This window comes from Cinclus cinclus, chromosome 6 (genome assembly GCF_963662255.1).
Source record: "Cinclus cinclus chromosome 6, bCinCin1.1, whole genome shotgun sequence".
NCBI lineage: Eukaryota > Metazoa > Chordata > Aves > Passeriformes > Cinclidae > Cinclus > Cinclus cinclus.
The window spans coordinates 40,386,099-40,400,484 of record NC_085051.1 but is presented as its reverse complement, the minus strand read 5'-3'; positions in this window follow the sequence as shown (position 1 = coordinate 40,400,484).

Here is a 14,386-nt window from a genome sequence, read left to right as displayed (position 1 = left end):
TTTTATTATTTCTTCCAACATGTCCCTGCCCTCTGCAGAAGTGTAGATTTTCCTTTAATTTGACACAAATATGCGTTACATTCACAGAGCATAAAACTACATTGTTCCCACCTATTTTTTTCCTTTGGGAGTTTAACTTTTACAGATTCAATTGTAGAAAAATGAAGTCCCTCTACATAAACTCTTTAATGCAGCTGTGTTGCAGAAAGCAGAGATCCTACCATCCTTCTCAACTGCGCCACATTTGTCCTGACTCCTCCCTTATGTTAACATGTGTTTGTACAGCTCAGACTGAGGAGCTGGTCTGGGTTAAAATTTCCAAAAGGTTAGCTTAATTCAAACCAACCACATGCAGGATTACTGCAAGTCAAGCTGAACACAAATACCTGTACATGGCATATGACATGCAGCAGTTGTGAAAGTTGTGAAACCATTAGCAGTGTCAAAGGGTTTCTTAAAAGCATTCATATATGGGGTATTTTTCTTTGAAAATGTCCCCATTTGTGTAGATAAATGATGACATGGTTGAGACAGAATGAGATTGAAAGACATAAGTTACTGAACTGAAAAGCATGGTGCTGTCAAACTAATACCTGCTTGAAACAAAACCTATCCAATGACAGATATGAGAAGCATAATAAATTTAATTCCAAGAATAGGCTAAGGGTTGACCTGATCTAATTGTAAATGGGGGAAAATTTAATAATGGAAAGTTCTTTAATCTAGCTTTAAAAGAATATAAAACAAGATTATTCTTGGTATCTGAAACTAGACAAATTTCACTTAGCTGTAAAGACATTTTTAAACAGCCAGAACCAGCCAGTGGGATCACTTGTCATAGGACATGCTGGTTATTCTATCACAATGTCTCTAAATCAAGGTTTTATGTCTCCCTAGAAGATGTTGATGTTGAGAAACTGCCCAGACAAATGCAGGAGTTACTAGGTGGATTTTAAATTTCAATGCAGTTAGGTCTAAAACATGAGTAGTATGGGTCTGTCTTAAAATCTGTTGAGACTCCTTGTGGTTCTTTAGGAGTTGTAGAAAACAAGACAAGTGCTCAAAGACAGCATCTGCTTTGCTGAAGCTGTTCACTAAGTGTTTGAGCTGTTTGTCCAGTACTTGTTTGTTCCCAATAAGCTTCAACTGAGACAAGTCCCACAAGGCTTTCATAAGGCAATTTCTTAGACATTATAGTATTCCTGCTATGAAAAATTACACATTTTTGCCAGAGGACATATGTTTTGTCTACCAGAAAGTATAAAGTATATACAAAGAATGCGGAAAGGCTAATGGCAAATGCTGTGCAATGCACAAATCTTAAACAGGGAAAGTGGTCAGTTAAAGTCATCCATGTCTTGATAATCTTTGGGTTGGTTAGAGGTGAGGAAAATGAGATTTAAGTTTTTTAAAAGCTGTTTTGAAATTTAGTTCAAGCTTCATAGAGCAAGTTGCTAGTGAGAACAAACACCATAAATTTATCACATCGTGGTTACAAAAGGGTGAAGGGAGCTGCTTGTCAATCAGTCAAGCCAATAAGTTTGCCTTGCCATCAAGGTTTGCCTACACTACTACAGAACTCATTTGCAGTGTGGGTGCACTGAAGTCAAGCTGAGAACTCTGCTGTAACACATGCTCATAAACAACAGAGTAAAAACTGTTCTTCCAGTTTCTCACATATTCTGGCTAATTAACATGGCTCTAGTTTTAACAGATAAAACAAATTCATAATTTCATTCAGATTCTTTCGTAGTACTGAGGGAAACACCGTTCTATTCTTCTCCATTACATGTTCATTTAATGCTTTATTGGCTACTGAAGGCTTCTCAAAGGCACACACTACTGTTCTCCAACCCCTTCTGATTTGTGTCATTGCAGGCTGTGTTCAAAAACTGATCACCTGTCCCCTCTGCAACATCTCTCAAACATCAACCTTGCTTTCCTACTACAACTTACTGCCCCTTGGCTCTCAGCAAGGAAAAGCAATATTGCCTTTCCTCTAAAAGGGTCACACTAGCTTTTTATCCCTCTGGATTCTATCTTCCATAAGGATGATCCAGGACAAATTATGTACACCTCATCAGGAAAGGAAAAGAACTTAGGAAAAGATATTTTACATTTACTGAATATTTTTTAGAGTTTTCTTTACTCTGAAATGAAACTATTAAGTACTCTGGCTGAATTCAGTGAGATGTCTTTTGAAATCACCTTCTGAAACAACTCATTGTAGGAACAAAGGTCCTTGATGATACTTTTAATCTTTAGGAAGCCCAAGTCATACTTAATCATCTGAAAAGCTATACTAGCACTGCTTGGGGAAAGAGAAGACAGCAACCCTCAAAGTAATTTGTGGTCTCAGTTTCAAGTACCTGACTGAAGTAATCCCTGAATCCTGGCAGATGCAGACTTCCCTTACAGAGCTCCAGTGATGCACCCATGAAGGCTGCAGCAAGGCTGGCCTAGACCATAGGTGCAGGACTTGCCAGGTGGTAGCCTTTTGAAAAGGTCCTTGTCCAGGCTTGAGAGAGAATGTCCTCTACACATGAAGAACTGCTACCTTTGACTGGCCTTGAAGACAGGTTTAAAACAGAGAAAGGAGTCACTGAACTCAAAGAGAAAATCATTCTTAATAGAACCACAAAAAAAATTATACTGCAATTCAAGAGACAGATACAAGGTTGTAGCAGGGGGCAAAAAACAACCCCATAGAGTCTACTGGAGGCAAAGAGGATTTAGAGACAGGACTTAAATAAAAAAGTATCAAAGAGTGTAAACAGTGAGGAAGGAACTAGGCAACATGAGAGAGAATTAGGGAGAAGAAAAAAACTAGGAAATAATTTTAACTGTAGAAGTATGAAAACTGCTCTTGTAGTAGAATGAATTTACCTGCACAACTGTCATCCCAGAAGTGAAAAGGAGTGAAAGAAAGATATGCAAGAAAAGCAAATTGAAGAGAACAAAAGGAATGGAATAGCCTAAAAAGCTCTTCCCCCTCTGAGTATTATGATCTCACAACCTGGAATAGTTGGTAAACTTAGGAGATTTGTAGCTACTGTCACAAAACACACATAGAAAACAGAGGACCAACACCTCTCCACCAAATCAGTGGTACGTTACTGTTAAGAAGCAGTTTTCCATGCTCAGAAGAGGTTATAGGCTTCTCCTTTAAGAGACATTTAAGTATGGGACTATTTTTCCTTCCCTAATGATAGGAGAAGGAAGTGAAGGAGGTCAGAGTCCTGTAGATCTCTGTGCACTCCCTCTGGTCTAGTTTAGGAGATTTAAAAGGATTCAGATTAACTGGGGTGGCTTTGTTGATTACACACAGAGAGGAAAATGACCCCATGTGGTAAGTGTTTCCAGGACAGCTGCTCCGTTAGTGAAACACTGCTGCATTCCAGAAATAAACTCCTACAGTCAAATTAGCAGCTCTAGTCCTCTCCACAGAAATGTGCCTTTAGTAAAGTTGCAGCATTTCCCAGATGAATGGGAAACCAGCAGCATAAAATCCTGCTTAGCTCCGCTTTTAAATAGAAAATGATACAAAAAGATGTTTGTACAATATCAAATCATTCATCATAGTCATATAATTGCCCCACACTATTGATGGGCTAAAAAAAAAAAAAAAAATAAAAGGAAGTTTAGAATATTTCTGGCTGAGTTGGAGAGCTAAACGTAGCATGGTTCCCCAATGCTTCAGGCCTGTCACAAGTTTTTCAGGTCTGAGGGCTTATCAAGACTTCAGTGTAAAAGATTTTGGGTTGCATGCACGTCAGTACCTACCAGTGCAAAGTACTGAAATATGCAAAAGATTACAATCTGCATGTGAAGCAGGATAGGAAGCACTGCTGCCCCTTCCCTGGCCTCTTCTAGCTCTCAAAAAGTAGTGCACAGCTGTCCTCTCACCACGGAGGTAAATTCTGGCCCATGAAAGTAAATGTGCTCAGAAGCCCCAAGGCACTTCATGTTTTACTGAAGACATAAAGCAGCAAAACTACATGAGGCTACATGATCTTCCAAGTTTACACAGGTTTACAATTACAAATTTACAGATGGTAGCATTGGTGAAGGCCCAAGACATCCTGTGGGAGGAAAAAAAAAGCCAAAACACCAAGTCACAGTTTTCAGCAGGGAAGAGGGCACATAATTAGTACTCTGGGCTCACAGGTTAGATGTTGTACAAGAAGCATGCTCCACCACATAACCACTGTGTGCAAGATGTTTGTGGTCCTTCCTCTTTCTCACTTCACACGCTTCTCTCATCTTAAAAGCAAAATATCTTCTTGTCCAATTTCCTCCTCTGTCAGGTAAAACCTGCTCCCATGTGCTATGCTGCAGAAGGAAGGTATAGAGGGAATATCACCCCCTCTCACTCACAGATGGGAAAGTCAAAGCCAGAAGCCATGGACAAAGTTACAAGGAACAAGTACCAGCAAGACAAAGGCCCTGCTGGCTGTTCTAATGCAGTGACCATTTGCTTCAAGAAACCTTGGCCAGCTGATGATGCAGCAATGGAAACCTCCTCTGCCTCAACACACCACCAAACCAAAACCCATCAGGCGATTAAACCTTCTGTAGAGCTCAGCCTTACAGAGCAAAGGATCTGACACATTGAAACAAACTCCCAGCTGCTGCATAATGTGGTCTTAAACATAAATAGCTGAAAGGGTCCTCTAACCCACTTCTTCTTTCCCTTTGGGCCTAATTTCTGTCCTGAAAATGTTACCTTAAGAACCATGCAGCCAGTGGGAAGGACTTACTGAAAGGACCATACAGAAAGGATAAATTCAGGAAGAATTGTTTCTGCTTAGTTCAGTCTTGCTCCATGGCTGCAATCTTCTCCTCACTGCTACTTTCAAAACAGCACAGCTTTTCTATCCCAGGGACTTTAGCAGCTTTATAAATGCTAGGTATAGGAGGAGAAAAACACTCAGGGTAAGCAAGATGGGGTATCCCAAAATATAGATTCTACATGTCTGTAACAGAGGATCATGTAAACAACTAACTGCAAAAAGTCACAACACTGAAAGCAGTTGAAAGAAAAGTTATTAGCAGAGCTACACCAGGTCAAGGAATCACTTAGTCCCATATTCTACCTCTGATAACAAACACTAACATGTGCTGAGGTAAAGATTATAAGAAAGGAGAGTTTTTCCCTTGTTCTTAACCTTGTCGGACCTCTGCAGACCTCATAATCAGTCGGCAGCCTGTTAGAAGGTTCCCTCTAGACCATAACATTTACTTGCCACTAATGAGTCTACATGTCCAATAAATGCCTCTATGGGGATACCTTTTTGAATCCATCCATAATTTGTAACTGAATGACACAGAAGAAAACCCCAAGATTAATTTTGTGTGATACGGTGTTTCATTTGTTTTATATAAAGTGCTTATTTTTAAAGAGAAAGATGACTACCTCTTTGAAAAAAGTAAGGAAAAGATGCATGTATGTAAAGATACTGAGAACATGTAGCAGACCTCTCTTCTTAGCTGAGAAAGCGGAGGTGCTAATTTTGCAAAGCAAAGAATTAGACAAGTGTTACACAGGAAAATATAGGCCTATGCTCTTTTTGGTATCTTTTTGTTAAGTTCATATCAAGCAAAGCCACCTGCACTCCCAAGAAGCCACATTTTCAGCAATGCATTACCACAAATTCTTATCTCAGTTGCCCTCATCTTTCCTCTAGCCACAGACTTCATGGCTGACCCTACCCCTAGTAGTCTCTTGTCTTGAATCAAATTGGAAGCTCTTTCAGATAGAAGCTGTCTCATAGCTAAATGCAGCAGTCCCAGCCATAGGGAATGTGTCATGATACAAACAACAAGAGCAAAGCAGAAGCAACTTCCAAAGCTGCCAGTAGAACTCATCATTGTAGTCTGAGAGCTAGTTAAAAAGAAGTAGAACAGTCACAGCATGGGATTTATTAAGTAGTAGATAATAATTTTACATTACATAACATATGATGTTGCATACTGTATTAAATTCATTATTGTGAGACTCAAATATTCAGCTACTGATCAAGTCCCAAAAGAAACATAATTATATATTCTATTATGTATTGGTGGTTATTAATATCATCTCTCTTTTATTCTTTTTCTTTTTTTTATGAATATAGCTGGCATTGCTTTTTAATTGTTCCCTGAAACCTTGTGGTATAGACACTTTTCTTTAAAAAAACCCTGCAATTTTTCTCATCATCTTGTTTCACATGGTCAAGATGTAAAGTCAAACATCAAGTGCTGCAATAAAGTTGTTGGCAACATCAAAGAAGATGAAGTATAGAAATGATATGTAGGGTAATTAAATGGCTCTGTATTTTATTTGCATATCTCTATATATAAGCTGGCCTGACTCAACAAAGAAGCATTTCACAATGTTGGCCCTCCTAGCTCTATACAAGATTTTGCAACCTGCTCCAAGCGGTCCCAAGATTTCTTGATCTTCTGACCTTGCTATCGGAAGCTGCAAAGACCTGCCTGAGATTCCTCAAAACACAACAACACATCCAAAAAGAGAAACGGTGCAAAGCATATTGGAGTACAAAACAGAGACAAAAGGAGATAGGGAGGATCATGAACAATCTGCTCATATATTTCTACAGTTAAAAGTCCAAAACTTGTAGTTATCAGCAGTGGTCCAGCTGATGGTCTGAGCCAAGCTCCGTTCGTCAGCTACTTGCAACTGATGCCTCCGGGGCAACAGTGCAAGGGCTTCCCCAGCCCACTCTGCTACAAGGACAACTGAGAACCCAGAAACAGTCAGAACCTCCACTTCTCACAGGCCCATGTGGTTGTAGAAGCACCCAACCGATGCTCAGAGCTGACATTCTGCAGTGCTGTGCTCCTTGAACAAGTTTCGTGCACCCACAGGGGTGGTGTAGCTGAGTGACTGAAAGCACAGTTCCTTCAGCTACCCCTGCAGCAGGTGGGTGTTCCACCTTCTGCCATCCTGAGGCCAGAAAGAAATAGCTGACTTCTCAGGGTAGGTTTGGTGCTTCAGTACAAAGGAGGTGGGATGTTTCATCATCCACTTCCCATCAGCCCACACAAGTGGGCTGGCTCCTGGCTGGGAGCTGGCATTGGGATCACAGGATAAAAAGCACTTGGACCACCCTGGTTCAACTTACAAGCAAGACCAACAGAGTGGTGACTGCCAATTGATCAGAAAAGTGAAGGGAAGGAAAGGGATGGGAGAGATGGATATCCTGTGACATGACAGCCTGAGACTTTGTAGAATCACAGAACAGTCTGGGTTGGAAGGGACCTTAAAGACCATCTGGTCCAACCAATGCTTCAGACCAAGACACTGCCAGGAAAGTCTCCGTATGGCAATTCACAAGGTACCATCTGCAGCCAATCTCCATTAAGCACTCCAAAATACAAACATGTTCTGAGCTCCTCTGCTCAGTCACCTCTCCCTGGGAGCAGATAGACATGCGGCAAACTCAACATGTCTGGCATGGGTTTTTTTTCTGGAATGAGTTAGCAACAGTGCAGCTCTTCCTTCGCACTATCCTAGGTAAACAGAGGTTGTTGCTGGTACAAAGTGCCTCAAAGTGGCAGGAACAGCATTATCACTTCAGTGCTGCTTCCTGAAGGATCAATAAGCCAAGACAATCAATTCTTCTGGCTAGTTCTTATTCCCCAGGAGAAGGTGTGACTCTCATCCCCCATTATTTAACTCTTCACAAACATAGCAGCAGCCCCATTAATTCTGTCCTCCTTAAACACACATTTCCCAAACCTATATTCCAGGAGAGATTGCAGAGCTAGAACTGCTGTATCCAGGTCAGCATGGTACTACCAAGAGGTATGGCCCATCACCTCAGCACAGTAGTAACATGTCTATATATACTTGGAGTACATGGAGGCATCCTCACATCTGATTACTTTGTACAGGACAGAGGGCCCAAAGAAACTGTAGCTCTCTATCCCAAACTACTACTCTGGGAAAGGAGTACAAGGCAGTCCTAGAGCACCAGATGACACTCACAGAAAGTGATGCACAGGCAGTAGACAGCATGAACAGTCATTACAGAGAGTCACAAGAGAAGAGCCTATTTAGAGACACACAGAAGTGAGGTTCAATCCAATGTAGCAAAAGAAAGATGAGAAGAAAGCAAGAATCATGTGATTATCCACAATGTGAAAAAAACAAGAGGGATTGAGGGGGGGGGAAACAGGATCATACCCAAAGCCCGCAGTAACACAAAGCCTTTTGCTGGGATCATGCAATTCTCCATAGAAAATTGAGAATGGGGAGGCAGGAACCCAGTCAGAGATGGGAAAAGCACATCTTGTCAGTGAAGAGGCTCACCTTGAACTAAACAGGGGGCCTGTTAGAACTAGAATTGAACAACAGCAGTGATATAAACAGTCTAAAGATCGGCATGGACATGCTTAAAGCTGCACACAGCAGTTTTCACCTAAAAAGCAGTGGGACTAGAGATAGGCTCCTCGAATGTCTTTCTGAGCATTCGAGAGGATGCTGATGCAAGTAATCTCTTCCTAGCCAATGTTGTACTCAAAAAAATCCTTGTCTCCCTCTCCCATGCAAAGATAGCATTCACCAGTATTTATAACTTGAGTGTTGCCACACTCTCAGTGCTACACACTGTAGATCAAAAAATGTATGACTGAGAAAATCCTATTCACATGAGCTCTTCACCAATCTACTTGGGTTCACAGCACCAACAGGGAAAGTTTGACACCCCCTGTACCAGGCCGTGGGAATATGATGCAACAGGAAAGAATTTCTTGTTTAAAGGGAATGAGTAGAAAAATCTGCCAGTGACAATAACTGCTATTTTAAAAATTTACCAGAAAGCTTGTGGGGGGAAAAAGAAAAGTCTAAGGATGAATAAAAAAGCAAACAAAAAAAAGGCAGATATTCTCTCTTCTCACCTAGAAAGTTTCCCTCTAAGCCCTGTGAGCTTTAGGGGGATGTCAATTAAATGCCTGTTTTAGTACACAGCTACCAGTCATTTGTTCAGGCCTACTACAAAGAGGTGATCACAGAAGACTGGGGGAAGAACTTGTGGATTATATTTCCTGCTGATCCAGCAAACACAATTATGAAGAAAAAGAGAATCCATTCTGAGAGCAGCGTGAAACTCTTGTGAGCAGGATCATTCGCATCTCACATGGTTGAGGGAAAGGAAAGGGCAGCAACTCCTTAATGAATAAAAATAGCCACTTATGCTTCCTTCTCGTATATGCTGGGCATATGCTCTCCAGTATCCAAACAGCAAGACTTAGTCGCAAGATTTATCCCTTAAAAAAAAAAAGTAATTTCCCCTAAAAGTGCAGCACTTTTTCTAGAGATTTTCAGGAGTGCTGAGACTTTAAAACTGTCACTACTTTGAAGACATCATGTCAACTAAATTATGTGCTTTAAAATTTTAGAGTTGCAATATTTCCTTCCTTGAAATTCCTGTGCTACTGTATTTTTTAAAGTACTAGTAGCATGCAAGAACATAGTAGCTTTCTTGGGAAAGTTGAAGAACACTTTTCAGTTTCCCAGTTCTTCATAAATTGTATATATGCCAGGCAAACCTTCACTGAAATGCAGCCACCTTCAGGGTAAACAGAAGCAAGTCATTCATAAGATTCAGCATAGCACTGGAAAGGACAAAAAGAGGAGAAGGAAGTATATTTTGCCTGAAAGGTCAGCAGGGGAAATTTAGGTATAAACTGCTAATCTAAGTATAAATTGGCCACAGCAGAATAGTACAGGAGAGGAAAAGGTTGAGGCAAAAAGAAAGGAAACTGCAATGGGAAAGAGAAGGCAGGAAAAAAAATGCTGCACAGTATTCAGCTCAGCCACAGAAAGCTTCTGTTTCAAAGTGATCTGCAGTAGATTCCAGTGATTAGAAGGAAAGAACACAATTAATATGTATTTGAAATGCATTTAATAAAGTACACTCTAGCTGATGGTGCTCTCCTCAGCAAATCCAGGCACAGAGCACAAAGAGAAAGGGGCCTCAGGCATTCACATCAGGTCGCAGTTTTAAATAATTTTAAAACTAGGGCAAGATGCCAAATCTTACCTCAAGGTGCTACATCCAGATAGACATGTCAGCAAAAATGCCAAGTTTGGTGCATACAGGATGACCATGGATACACATGGCTCCAAATGAAAGAACGACTTTCTTTTTTAGCCAGAGTTTACAACTTCGAGTATTAAACCTGGAGCTTCATCTCAGCAAGGGTCACTAAGACTGAACTCAGACCTAGCGTATAGGGCAACACCACTGAACGTTACACGAGAAATTAGTCTTCTATTTGCTTGTTATACCAAAATCAGAAAACCTTATTGGTGGCTAGTACAAAATGAATTTTAAATACTGCAACCAACCAAACAAAAACCCCTACCAAATAACAACAACAAATAAAGTGAAGGGGAACAACTCTTGTTCCCAGCACAAATCCTCTTGCTTTCAACTAAGCACCTATGTCAAAGATTCGTGGTTTTTCCCATGGGCAAATCAGCCACTTGGGATTGATAGAAGATTGTTATTTGTAGATCTTGGAGTTATTTTGATGGCAGTCACATATCATTTTACAAACAGGGAAACTGAGGAACACAGAGGTATGACTTGGCCGTGGGTCAGAAAACAACAGGTCTCTATCCCCTTTCCTTTCCAGGACCTCTTTTCAGAAGAGAGCAAGACCACGGCACAGTCTTGATTTTGTGCAATTCATTTGCTGCAGACAAATTTTCTGAGTCCCAGCTCAGAACAAAAAATCTTACTGCTGGGTAGTTCCCAGCACACCAGGCCTTAGCAACACAGAGATCCTGGGCTTGCTGCAGGCAGGCAGACCTGCTCTTTTTTAGCAACAGAAAGGTCTGCTCAAGCTGCCCACGCATGTATGATGAACTCATCACAAAAGCAATCAGGCATTAATTTGGTCAATCATTCCTGTCACAGCAAATACAGTTCTTCAACTAGACTATTTGATGCTAGACTCCAGCTAAACTGAAGGACAGAAAAAAATGCCTCAAAAGGTACCAGTCTACAGAACAGAAGTAGGACAATTTAGATATTGACCCACCCATACTCCCTTTTTTTAAAAAAAAAGAAAAGGTGATCCAAGAGTGAAGTAGAAACAAAAAATAAAAAGCATTAAAAATTAAATGGTGTCTTCCAGGCATTAATAATAAAAAGGCAACCCACCCCCCAATCCTTCTCATTTAGAAGAGTATTTATTTGGAGATTCTGTTAGGCGGCTGCCTGCACTGCGTGCATCCTGCTTCACTGAAGTAGAGCCTTTTTGAAGCATCACTTGACTTTGTTTTAAATATCTTGCTACAGTTTCCATTTTAGCTCGTGAGATGATTATTTTCTCTCAAACTGAAGTTATACAGCAGTTGAAAATGCTGATGGCTTAACTGGTTTCCTTCCCCCCCCCCCCTCCACAGCAGCCCTGAGGGGTTTTAACTCTTTCTTGCAGCACTGAAATCCTGCTTTTAGAGTTCAATGTTTAACTCGCGCTGGGAGACTCATAAATATTCGGAGTCACTCTCTCCCTCTCTGTTTGATTAGGAAATGAGCCTTTAACTCAATGTAATCCCCAAGCCATTAACAAAAAAGCCCTCAACAGCTCTACTATTAGAATTTCACTCCTAGCCCACAGAGGATTGAATTAGATTAACATAACTACCCGCAATCTGAGTTTATTTTCTGTGCCAGATAGAAATGTGTCTTCAGGAAAGGAAAAGAAGAGAGCTGAAGAGCAAGCACAGCATAATGAAATGTAAAAATAGATGAGAAATAGATGGACAGATGTACAGGTAAAGTGATGAAAAAGGTAAGAGAGAGATAGCTACACAGCCTTTAATAACTGTCTGCTGGCTTTGGGGGGTTTATGCAGAAGGCCCCTCAAAACACAGAATTGTTTCAGGAAGAGTATTTTTATCCTGCTTGTGTTTACTTTATATTCTCAGGGATTCACAGTGAGACACCTGAGCATGCTGTACTCCAGACACCTGTGCAGCAGATTTGGCACAGGTTTTATTTATAATTCCCAAGAGATGTCATACTCAGCAATGAAAGGAGAGGCGTGGAAAAGAGAATCTGCATGTCAATCATTACTTTGCAGTCAAAGAAACAAGTAAACTGGGATGAAACAAAGGATGTTTGTTGGGTTTTTTAAGGAATGAAAAAAAAAAATCATGCAACATCATATGTACAAGCATAAGACAGTTTGGAGGTTGATAGGTGCTTAGTCCACAAAATGTGAATCATCAGTGAAGCAGAAACTAAATAACAAACGCTTTCTACTACATAATGCATTGGTCTTGCCTTTAAACACAGGTAACTCCTTCCCTCCAAATAAAAGTGGTCTTGTGAAGCTATATGCTGTATAAAGTACGATATGCTACAGGACAGTAGGTGCTTGGTTATTATTTTCAAAAACAGTAATAAAAAGATATGGCAGGTAACAGGGCAAAATATTTACATGTGGTTGAAAGAGAAGGATAAAGTCCAGCAATTCTGTGGACACAACTATAGAACAGTCCAAACAAATTTTTAAGGCTGCTTAATCTTTTATAGCTTCATATTTGGAAAATTTCTTTGGGAATGCTCAGATTTTTGTGAAAATGTATGCTAAATGGGGGGGGGGAGCTGGGGGATTGCAGTAATTTCCAAGCATAGTCATGCTAATATTGGTTTTGTGTAGGGAAGAAAATAATTTTTTTTTTCAGTGATGTCTCTCGGTTTTTAATTCTTAGTGGGACTTCAGGCCAGCTATATGATAGATTCTTCATTAGTTACAAAGTCAGCAATTTAGTCCTATAATGCTTTTCAGAAAAATCTGCTCTCCCTTTATTACAAAATAACATTGCATTATTACAGAGAAGCAATAAATGTAATATCATGGCAAAACTAACAGAAAAGAATTTAAATAATTTAAATATGCTCATTTTTAAGTAAAGCAAAAAGATTTAATAATCAAAATGAAGCTTTGTATGATGACAACAATCACAGTTTTATTTTATTTGTGAGAAAAAAGGTTTGTAGCAGGCAATGTGTTGCAATGATCTTTTGGGGCATTATTTGGGCTTATCAATTCACCCAGTTTAACCATATTCTCCTAAAAGCCTTCCTTATATCAGAATGATAGAATATTCATATAGATAGTTAAAAACTTAGAAAATTGTAATATGTAGTCAATATTTTGTATTCCTAGTACTTGAGTTAAATGCTCTAAGTATGAAAAAACATACATTGAAGAAATGCAAAATAAGGAACTAAAGAAGAAGCCTATTTGTCACCCTTCTACAGTCAATCCAAGAAATTAATCCATCAAGTATTTCTCAGAACCTGATGTTTTAACTGTGAGTCAGCTCTGATTTTATTATTTTGTTTTTATTCTACACTTTTTTCTCCAAATTATTTTAACTTTAGCTTAATTTTATTTATTGTTACCTTCAAAAATGGTATATTGTGGGGGGGAGTTTTCTAGAACATATTTAATGAGAAATATATGCTAAAAAATTAATATTATAATATTAAGGTGTTGGGGTGAGTCATAGCAAGATTATTTTCCTATACTTAGAAATAAATAGTAACCCTAAATTTTGTAAAAAGATATAACACAAACCTCTGAAGCAAAAATATGAAACAAGAAAAACCTCTTATATTTTGACAAAAACTATTGTCCTAAAACCTATTAACAAAAAAATCAGAGTCATTATTTCTTCATTCTCTCCATATTTCTACTAAAAGCTATTAATAAAAAACAATTTCTGACTAATTGTTGTTCTCCCTCTCTTCATATTTCTGTTAATAAAAATACTCCAAAAATATATCATTGTTGAAACATTTTACATCTTGGCTGCTTTAAAGCAAACATCTCTTGGTGATGAGAGAGTAACTTCCCTCTTTGATTATCACTGTGCCAACTTTGCAAAGACTTGCACCCCTCTTTTGTCATTGAAGATACTTCAGTTGCTTTGGGACTTCTAAAATTAAAGAAACATCATCTGCTCACGATAAATGTCTTCAGTAAAAGCAAAATTTCATTGCATGTGTCTGATAAGAAAAGATTTTATATGTAGCTGGGGGGGGGGGGGTATTGGGTTTTGGGTTTTTTAATAGAGGGAAGGTTGTCACTTGGTTCTTTTAAGACAGGACTGCTAAAGTTTCCAGGTTTGCCTTTACCAGCATGGGATAAATAGCACCTGTCCTTGGTAAGCCCTTAAGCAGAGTTACGTTATACATTGACCTTTTTGGAATGCCAGCAAACCTGACTGTTTCTATTCCCAAAACAAAACTGTTCCACTCAAACTTTCATTTACTTATTTCCAGCGGAAAAAGCCACACTCAAATAGAGAAACTGCCTGATTTCTACAAAGTTCTGAACCAACTCCTCTCCTTGT